Raw genomic sequence first — 7,864 nt, 5'->3', positions numbered from 1 at the left:
AAAGGGTACGTTCCCTTTGAGAAGAGCTACCTCCTAGTCTCACTAGAGTTGTTCTTCTGATTAAAGTTTATCATCATATGAGAAACTTCCTAGCATCTTTTGTCTATTATTAGGGATTGATATAATCAAATTATATCCTAAAATCTATCAATATAGATTTCCATCCCATGTATATAGACTATGTCTCCCATATACATTCTATCTTTATAGAATGTTTAAAGTCATAACTTTAACGAATGTTTAAAGTCATAACTTTAACGAAGAAGTATTCATTTCATTTCCAAAATTAATAAATCATATATACATTCATATATATCACATATATATTTATATATATATATACATACAAATTTAGGAATATGACTAACTCCCACTAATCTTTTGTAAACCTAGTAAACAAAAGATTCATTTACATCTTTATGAGAAAGCAAACGGTTTGACCTTTCTCTCATAAGACGCTTATAGCTCCCACTAGCTTGCTAAGATCCATGATGGATGGATCTCTACAACTTACATGTCTTGTGATTCATAGTTTTAGACATATATTATCAAGACTATCTTAATAATGGTTTCGGAAACCTATATTATGTCCAAACATTGAATCACCATTTAATTGTAGCTAGCAATCTTCGAATTAATTGAAACTAAGACTACGTCAAAAATGGTTCCTTCAAAGTCAACCATTCTCTTTGATTGTAGTCACCTTAAGCTACCAATTAGCTTATGAAGGTTTCATTATTTCGGGTCAAATGGTACTTTACCATTTCCTTGAGTATATATCATATATACACACTCATTGTAGTCATAAGGATTTTCATTCTTATTTCTTTCGAATTAAGAGGTGCAACTCTATGACATAGTCATAAAGTTCAAACCATTTAACTGAGACGGTTTATAAATCCTTCTCGACTACCTTGGAGCTTTTGGTATAGGAACTAGGTTGTTATATTTGTTGATTATTATCTTGTCTCTCAAAGAACCATTCTTTGAGTTCTATCCCTCGTTCATTTGCTCTTAGGCAAATCACATTGTAGGATTACAATGAACTACCCAACAAAACAACATTTGTTAATTGGTTTATAGAAGCGATATCCAAAAGTTAATTTAAGGATATCCTACAAGATTGTTATCAAACAAATATTGCTTATAAGCACACAACCCCAAATCTTAATATGCTTAAGATTTGTCTTTCTTTCCAACTACATCTTATGGAGTCATGAAAAATTTGGAAGATCTTCTAATTGACAATCATATTGTCTTAGAAGCATATATATCCTATATATGGGTAATTGATAATATCCAACGAACTAAATCTTATTCAGGTTCGTTCTTCTCCTAATGGAGAAATCTATTATCTTATGATGCTTCTTTCCTTGATATCTTTCAAGAAAACTATTCTAAAGTGTTACCATTCCTTGGATCAAATCTAAGGATGTAAATACTTTAGACGTCTTACTCATCAACTTACATTTCTTGAATTCTTTGAAACCTTTTGCAAAGTATTCGGACTTGTGTTTATTTAAAATAAACTATAGTCCAACCGAGGGTGATCTTCGGTGAATGTCATACAACATGAGTAGTATTATGTTGTGGACAAGTGCCACTAACATCTAAGTGAATTAACCTCAACAACTTTGTGATTCTTTATTCTTTCCAAAAGAATGAAGATTCAAACATTTTGCCTCTATACAATTTTAACAAGAAGGCATTGGATCCGGATCTAACGATCCCAAGTATCCATCTATGACTAACTTGTAATTTATGTTTTTAGAGGAATCACAACTTTAGTTGGGATTAGTCACTACCTTGCAACCTTTTGGGTTTTTAAGCATCGTTGTATTCTAAACAGTTAACACTACCATATCATCTCTACTATAGAGACAATCAATTAGATTACTATAATCCAATCATTGATTAATAAAGAACAATGTTTTGTCAAACAAAACATTTATCCATTTCACATAGTGACGGAATTTAGTTCCTTAAAATTGGAATATAAAGACAATCTTTGGTTTTTCCAATTTCTTTGGTAGTTCATATGAGGAAGTAAGTACCTTCTGCTTTCGCAGAAATCTATATTTTATTCACTTTCCGAATGTGAAGTACTTTCTCTTCTCTCATATATCTTCTACTTCTTATTAGCCATACTTTTACAACGATTATAAAACTTAGTTACTAATACGGAATCAAGCATTCAAGTAGAAGAACCAACTGTTTTGAACTATTCAAGAACAATTTACAACGCCTTCGAAAGGTGTGTTCTTGACACTTGCAAGACATTTCTTGCAAATACCCCTTCCAATGTCCATCCTTTCATAAAGAAAGTTTGTTCCCTTGGAGTTATTTTGCTTTCTTCATTTGACTTCTCCTTTGACTACCATAGTCAAGGTCCCTAAACTCCCACTATCTCTCTTGAAACCTTTTTCAATTGTGTTATACACATCAAACAATTTGGAGAGCTTGTGGTTATTGTTCACTACATAGTTTACAATAAACTTAGTGAACCATAAGGATAGGGACACAAAGGTGAAGTCCTTGCCTAGTTTCCGTCTCATTAAGTGGTTTATCACTTCAACACTTAATGATTCAAAATCATTATAAGTCCATGTTAATGGACTATTTTTGTCAACCAACCATTATGTTCTAAACATAATTACAAACTTTCAAGAGTTGTTCAAAGCAACTCTCATTTCTTCATACAACAATTTGTAAGTGAAGAATGATGGCATATTAAGTGTCCATGCCTTTGTGCTTTCTTCTTAAGTTCTTTGTTCATTTAACAAAGAAACAAGCACTAGTGTTTGCATTGACTCAGGGTTGTTCAAAGCAACTATTATTTCTTCATACAACAATTTGTAAGTGAAGAACTAATAACACTAAAAGTGTCTTTGTCATTTATGCTAATCTTCGTAAGTTCCTTTGTTCATATAACGAAGGAATAAGCATTGGTTGTTTGTGTTGTTCTCCTCATGATAGACTTTTCTAACATGTTCTTCCAATGATACATTATCATTAGGAAGATTGTGAGGATGAGACTACTTAGGTACATATGCAATCCTTTTAAGACATTCTTTGGGATTGTGGTACCAAGTCCGGAAACTAAAACATTCGGTTTTTATTTGTCAAGTGTTGGATAGCGTTTGCAAATATATTGGTAAACAAATACATAACGAATATAAATTGATTGATTTTAAGCTATTTGATTCGGGTCTTTAAATCAAATAGCATCACCCACTATTTTTGGCAAATTCCATATCCCTCATTGGAATTCGAGAGTTTTGGATGAAACTCTTAGTAGGTTATGGGAGGCTCACTATTACCAAGCCCACCTCACAATGATATGATATTGGCTAGCATTAATAATAATGAGAGAGTACGCTTACTCATTTGCAACTAATGCAAGTACCCATCTTATTTGGCCTCTAGAGAATGTCACCTCACAATGATATGATATTGGCTCCATTGCACTTAGTTAAGTCATTCCCACCATGCTTAGTTCGTGAAGGGGTTCAAGAATAGCCTCACAATGATATAATATTGACTATCCTCGTTGCCTACACTAACCTCATCATATGTTTATGGATTCCTCCTGAGTATAAGCATGCACTTTGTACTCCCCCATGATAGGGTGAAGCCGGTGTACAAGTCATAAACGATTGGAGCCCACCACGGTGGAAGGCCTACGAAAGAGTGTTCTAAGCACTCTCACGCTTATCAACTTAATAATGATTTGGTTGAGGGTTTTAGGTCTCATCACATATAAACATACATTTTAATCTCTATTAAAACAATTTTGGTCCTATTACAACTATTGGTCCATATGATTGTTTTTAGTTGTATATAATACTCCCACTATGCTTATAAAACGGTTTTTAAAGCAAGAGTATATGATACTACTAACATAACCTTTGCATTCATTTGATGGACTATATAGTTGCCTTAGGGCCTTAGGATGATTATGAACCTTTGTTTAGATTCAACACGAGCCTTGTGTTGAATCTCGGTCTAGGGATGGTGATTGATTTTAGTCACGCGTTTAATCACATTAAGGCGTGTTGTCTTAGGGGCGTTGGACCCAACTACTTCTTTTTCATGCATATCAAATAAAGCAAGAAAGAAGTACTTCAAAGTAAAGGTGAGCTTATGCTCATTACAACATTTGCATAAAACAAATTACTTTAAAGTAAAGAAGAGCTTAAGCCCTTTTACAACATTTGATCAAATCAAATTACAACCAAAATTAATCTACACATTCCCATGGTTCAAACAAATTTGAAACGGCCTATCACATAGCTCAATTATATTAGGCTTAGGTTCATAATCACCCTTTAATTAATTAACACTTTAACTAATTAAATTGAATGCAACATTTTCATTTGGTTTTTGTATCCATAAAATTGATTTAAATGGAGCTAAACAAAATGAAAATCCAATTCTCATTTAAAGAGACAAAACAATTTTGTTCTCAACCTAATTTGGGCCATCATGCAATAACCACAACTTATTTGGGTCATAAAGCAATTAACCTCAACTTTTGGGCTATATTGCAAAACTTTTGGGGTCACTTTGTAAAGACACAAAAGTCCACTACTTCATGTAATTACACTAGAACCCAAAATTTAATCAATGCAAAAACTTCATTAAAGGATCAAAACAATTTGTCCTTTAGCGTTTTTGGACCTAAACGTAAAAACGTAAACTTTTGGGCCAAAGTGCAAATACACAAAAGTATCAAAACTTTATGTAATTGCATAAAAGCCCCAAAAGTACTCCCACTTGAGGGAGGGCCGGTTTTGGAAGAAGAAATGGAGTGATGTGTGTGTTGATTTGTAGTTTGACATAAAGCATGCAAGTGATGCAAGTGGTGTGTATGAAAGGAAATTAATCCTTTCACACCCACCATAATATCTCTTACATCTCTTACACCATATAAACAAATATCTAAAACATTTAAACATTTGAAAAAACATAAAACATAAACTTTATGAAATAAATCAAAACTTTGAATCAAAACACAAACCTTTTTGTTCTTGGCAAAAATGTCAAGAACAATGAAGAACACTCATGAAAAAACTCAAAATTTTCCATGAACATTTTTCACCCAAAAACATTCCAAAACCATTCAAACTTTAGGGAAATAACATCTAACCAAACTAGGGTACATAGGGGTTCCAAAAGTCACTTGAAAACACTTTTAACAAGTCAAACAAGAACCCAAAAATCCACCCTTTGGATTTGGCCGAAAATCCCCAAAGTCATGGCACCAAATTTTAGCTCCAATATTCATGCTCATATGAACTACATCTACAACATTTGAGATGACAAATTTTCTAGCAAAATTTACATTCAAAAAACAAGAATAAAGCTTGTAACATATTACAACTTTTAAATCACAAACTATGAACTACAAAACCCAAAAGGATTCACCAACTACTAGACCTAGGCTCTGATACCACTTGAAGGAAAATTTTGTGAAAACATGTTCATTTAAGCAACATCATATAGCATGCAATTAACAATTAAAGGCGGAATCATGCTAGCATGCACTTAAAAACAAAACATTAACCAAGAAATTCAAAGCCTAGTAGATTGGTGAACCATTAATCAACTCAAAACAAAGTGAGTTGAAATATATACCTTTGTAGATTCCTCTTTGTATTTAAACAAAGGCTAATCACCCAAGAGATAGGGCCTTCATTCCTTGCATCTTAGATCCATGGAATTGGATGGATCTACACCAAGGAGAGCATGGATGATAAATGAGTGACCATGGAAGAATAGATGGCTAGCTACAACTTCCATGGTGGCCGGCTTTTCTAGAGAGAAATGGAGAGACAATTCTCACCAATTTTCCCCAAAACAAACCCTTAATGAATAAAAGGCTATAAAGTCATATTTATACCTTTATTCATTTGAGTGGCAAACTTGTAATTAAAGCAAGTTCACTACCCTTTCTCTATATGGCCGGCCATGGGGGGTTGTTTGGGCTTTTGGGTCTTAGTGAATCATTATTCATTAAGTTGTCATACAACTTAAGTCAATGGGCTTGACGTTCGAAGCCCATTGGGCCTTAAGGTCCAAAACCTATCCCGAGGTCTTTAACGAACTTATTCGTTTGATTAATTAACATATTAATTAATCCTTGCCATAAATAATTAAACTATTCAATTGTTCTTACTCATTTAGTTTGTTTCATCCATCTCCACCTTATACGGTGTACGATCCATTAGGTTCCTTTTAGCGAGGCAGTGGGCGATCAAAACTCTTTCAAATCGATTATGAATTGAAACTTACTTTCAATTCTCCCTTTAGTGATAATACACTTTTAGGGCTTCCACAAACCATGAGTGACACCTAGCCGTATGTCATGGTTACCCAAGCTAATCAGAAGAGGTTAAGAACCTATTCAGTTTAGGATTACAAATGCAATACGGTCTTTCTCTAATCTAATACTCCTGACCACATTGTTTGGTTTGATAGTTTATTTATTCATGTCTACTATCCAATGTGATTCGTGTTCTTATATGATTTCCTTGAATGTGATTTAGAACGACTTTTCTAAATCTCATTCATACTCTGGCCAGAGATTCTAAATCATATCATAGAGTATTCTCCCTCAAACGGTTTGAAGGTTAGAGATCCCTTGTTGCGCATTCACTTGCCTCCATGACTAAGTGGCTTAACCCCAACGATGCCGTGGACACCCCGATGGGGTGACATTGACATAATCAAAGATCAAGGACTTAACCACAAGACAACTGTGATGCCTCAGGTCAAAGGACTAATTTGCATTATCCCAAACATGAGTTCTCATGTGACATGAGTATGAGAACTCTTCGTTGATCGCGTTCAGTGAACTCATTCTCTACTGAGCACCTACGTACTTGTCTTGACGTCACACACACCAATGACTCGAGACTAGTCACTCTCCCTGAGAGAAGACATAGCACGTACCGATCTTGACGGACTGTCAATGCCCAATTGGCAATCCTATGATCAGGAACATTTAGGATGTGTCTACGAAAGAATGGTCTCATGAATCTAACTTCATTAGATTACATTCTTCCAATCACATATTCCTTGGACTTTATCGTTTAAGCATATAACATTTATATGAGACGGCTCAAACAATAATCTTTGCCCTTTATATTAAACTAGATTAGTTTAACATGTGAAATGTCCGTAAAGTATCATCACATGATTGGTTTTAGGGCACATTTCCAACAAGAATATCTCATATCATCAGGGTTAAAAGCAAGAGTATCCCATATCATGTTTTTTCCCTGTCTTTTCATTTGGCCTTGTTCTTACCTGCAAGACAAGGAGAAAGAGAGCAATCAGTCAGCACTTGGAATCAAGCTTCCAGTCTGGAACTGACTACCTGGAACCCCATTGCTCTTGAGTACTTATCTTCAACATCTTATGCTTCCGGAGAAGATACCACATATGCCTGAGGAACAAATAGGGCAAGTGAGAAGGATACAAGGAAGCATGTGGAGACAAACGCAACAGAACACGTGCCGATACATCCACTACTTTGTCAACAGCAAAAGTATCCCATATCAGCAGGGTCGAACGTACTCTAGATTTGATGGACTTGTTTTGACCCTCAAATTCTTCAGTCGGCCTTATACTCTTGCGGAAACAAGAAAACGCTCCAGCCCAGTTCAAGAATAAGCTTGTGGAAAGTTACTTCTTCAAAAGCAAAAGTATCTCATATCACCTTTTCTCCTTTTCTTCTCTTTATCCTTCATGCTACCTGCAAGATAAGGAGAAGGATAACAATCAGCCGGAACTCGAAATCAAACTTCTGATCTGTGACTGATTGCTTGGAGCTCTGATTGCTTACCTTGTCTGTCACCTC

Source organism: Malus sylvestris, chromosome 2 (assembly GCF_916048215.2).
Source record: "Malus sylvestris chromosome 2, drMalSylv7.2, whole genome shotgun sequence".
Lineage (NCBI taxonomy): Eukaryota > Viridiplantae > Streptophyta > Magnoliopsida > Rosales > Rosaceae > Malus > Malus sylvestris.
The sequence above is the reverse complement of the archived record's forward strand: the minus strand, read 5'-3'. Positions refer to the sequence as shown.